This window comes from Phytophthora infestans, genomic scaffold (assembly GCF_000142945.1).
Source record: "Phytophthora infestans T30-4 supercont1.215 genomic scaffold, whole genome shotgun sequence".
Taxonomy (NCBI): Eukaryota; Oomycota; class Peronosporomycetes; order Peronosporales; family Peronosporaceae; genus Phytophthora; species Phytophthora infestans.
In genome coordinates this window covers 150,969-154,327 of record NW_003303544.1, presented here as the reverse complement: position 1 = coordinate 154,327, position 3,359 = coordinate 150,969, and positions in this window count along the sequence as shown.

The window sequence follows — 3,359 nt, the reverse complement described above, 5'->3', positions numbered from 1 at the left end:
CCGATATGAGATCGGGGAAGCGAACTAGATACGGACGGATTTACCGTGAGTTTCTGGTGCATTGGCGTGGATATGACGAACCTAGTTGGGTAGACGAGGCAGATCTGAACTGTGGAGCATTACTCTATGATTTCTTGAGGGATCGTACGAATCGTAACAGATTCGGCGTGATGCAGTCTCATGAAGAAGAGTAGGGAGGGGACCCATGGATGTGAGTTGGTCATATCGATGGGAGGATGAAGAAGGACCCACAGGAAGGGTGTGGGTCAGGAGGAGGAGGATCGCTGATATGAGTTGGTCACATCGGAAAGAAAGAGAAGACGAATCCACAGGGTGGATTAGGAGGAAGAAGTGAATGTTTATGCATAAGAGTGACGTTTTACGTGTGAGGAGTCCTGCTTGATTTCGAGCACGAGCTTTCAAGGGCCCGAACTATACTGACCCGATTGAACCTGGGTCATTGGCGCTAGATCCGGATGAAATCCAGGCGCAGATCCAACTGGATCCGGGATCTCGCCCAGAATCAGGTGTACGCTGAAAGGGTGGATCCAGCCCAGATCCAGGTGTACGCTGAAAGGGTGGATCCAGCCCAGATCCAGGTGTACGCTGAAAGGGTGGATCCAGCCCAGATCCAGGTGTACGCTGAAAGGGTGGATCCAGCCCAGATCCAGGTGTACACTGAAAGGGTGGATCCAGCCCAGATCCAGGTGTACACTGAAAGGGTGGATCCAGCCCAGATCCAGGTGTACACTGAAAGGGTGGACTAGATTTCTCAACCGACGAAGGAATGTTGTAAGCATATTCAAGTAAGAAAGTGTGGATTATAATAGCTTATGCAAAAGGCTAGCTCGACCCAGTATCCAGTCGCTAGTTACTGCTACGAAAGGAATCCACGAAGACGGAAACTGGGGCGTGGTGTCGAAGAGTGATGAGGATCAGGTAGTCTTGGGCTGAACATTGAAGAACTTGCCCACTAGACGTTGGATCTGGCGTCCTGGGTGTTGGCTCAGGTCCCCGCGAAACTGGATGCGCCAAGGCTCGGCTTCGTCGATCTCTCGCAAGGCTTCCAATAGGCTCGTGGGTTCTGGGCGATGGAGGTTGGGATCCTCCAAGTTGGCTTGACGGGATACGGATCCCGGAAACCAAGCTACCTTATCCCCGCGTCGGGGTAGATGCAAGAAGGATGGATCCAGCAAAATATCCACGTCACACCAACCGTCCTGGATTGCTAACACGAGGATCACAAGGACTCTCTTCCAAGCTCGGCCCGCATGGCTACGCCGGTTACCACGCTGCTTGTTGAAGCTGGACAACCAAGTCGAACCCTGCAGTTGATTCCGAGAGATGGGAAACCGGTGAGTGCCCTCCCATATAGCAACCCGGTGCTTGGAGACGAAATCCCGGAACGCCCGAACGAATACCCCGAGTCGCCCACGCACATCACCCCTGAAGCTAACTGGATCCACCGGTGTGGTGACCAGCGTATCCCACGGGGCAGCACTTGTCAGTTCTTCCACGAGAGGTCTGGTGACGAGTGAATCCAGATACCCGGCCCTCGGGATGGCGTCCGCCGTCCGAGGGAATATCCATTCAGCTCGAAAAGATAATTCAGGGAATAGGACCGTGATCTTCATTGAGATGACCGCGACCCGGTTCAACTTCTTGGCGGATCAAGGCTCGATGTCTCTGGTAGCGAAGGCCACAGGAGCACGTCTACCGGGAATGAAGGCGGCATCTGGACCGAACGGAGCCACGGGGAGCATCCCTGGCAGTGATGAGTTAGGGGGAACGGGGATCAAGACAGATCCAGGGGATCCGCCACCGTGAGACGATCCCGGGGATCCGCCACCATGAGACGATCCTGGGGAACCACCACCATGGGGCGATCCTGGAGATCCACCACCATGAGGTGACCCCCCTCCACTGGATCCGGGGGATCCGCCACCAGGCGACCCCCCTCCGCCAGATCCAAGGAGTCCGACACCATGAGGCGACCCCCTCCCACCATCGCTACCCGATCCGCCGTCACTGTCGACTTGGATCGCGGATCCCGCAGTGTCGCCTCCGGATCCGGCTGTGCCAGCGACTTGTGGAGGCGGCGTCGAGAGGGACCTCTGCCGGGCTTCGGATCGAGATTAAGATAGAGCTCGTCGCGTGTCTTCCTCCAAGGCATCCTCAGCGGCTCGAGCCTCCTCCGAATCCTCCGGACTTTCATCGTCGTCGTCGTCGTCATCGTCCTCATCGCCCAGAGTGAAGGGATATGGGCCGGAGGACGACGTACGCTTCGATGACGGCCGGATAGGAGGTCCTGAGCCGTCGGACCAGTCGGATTCCTCATCCTCGTCGTCCTCCGAGCTGCCAAGTCCACATCCAGGGGGAATGACACGTTTGGCCTTCCCCTTCCCGGGTCCAGTACGGGCCGGCGGAGGGCTGATGGAAGCGGGCTGGGGAACGGCGGACGTTGTCACCGAAGGACCAGCGGTGGATCCCGTCTTGGACGCCGGTCCCGGTTTGGATACGGCCGTAGATCCCGCCTTGGCAGTGGATCCAGCCTTGGATCCCACTCCCGTTTTGGACGTAGCAACGGATCCAGTCTTGGACGCCGTAGACCCAGTCTGGGGTCCAGATCCAGACTTGGACGTAGTGGCAGATCCAGTCTTGGACACCGAGGTAGATTTGGATCTAGCGGTGGATCCAGACTTGGATCCTGCACCCGACTTCGAGGGGGAAGCGGAAGTCTTGGACGCGGATGTGGATCCCGCCTTGGACGCAGAGGTGGATCCCGCTTGCGAAGCCGATTTAGAGACCGGAGTCGTTTTGGGTTTGGCTTTCGGGGAAGCTCGAGCTTGCTTACGGGGACGGGGGGATCCGGTGCTAGGAGTGGGAGACCAACTACGCGGACGTTTCGCAACTGATGGATCTGCCCCACTTACAGACGGGAGAGGAGCAGAGACGCTGGCAGCACGAGAATGGCCCGACAAGGGAGGAAGGGGATCCGACACGGCAGCTGTCACCAGCGCCAGTCGTCGACGTGCCAAATCCCGTTCCGATAAGCCACGATCGCGCTCCAGGACCAGCTGTTGCTGCTGAGTTTGGGCTGCAGCGAGTTGATCCCTGAGTTTCGCGGCGGTCGCATCGGCGTCTTTTAATTTGTCACCTGGATGGACACTAACGAGTGAATATGGGGTTACTAGCAAGGACTAAAAGAGGATCCACGTACTCGTGCGGCGAAGCTTGGATTCCAGCTCTGTTTGTGCACGCTTGGCAGCCGCCCACTCGGTAGCCGCCTTGTCCCGCTGGAGTTCGCCGTCCGCCAGTTTCGCAATGGATCTCGTCCCGTAATTGAGTTATACGCACGA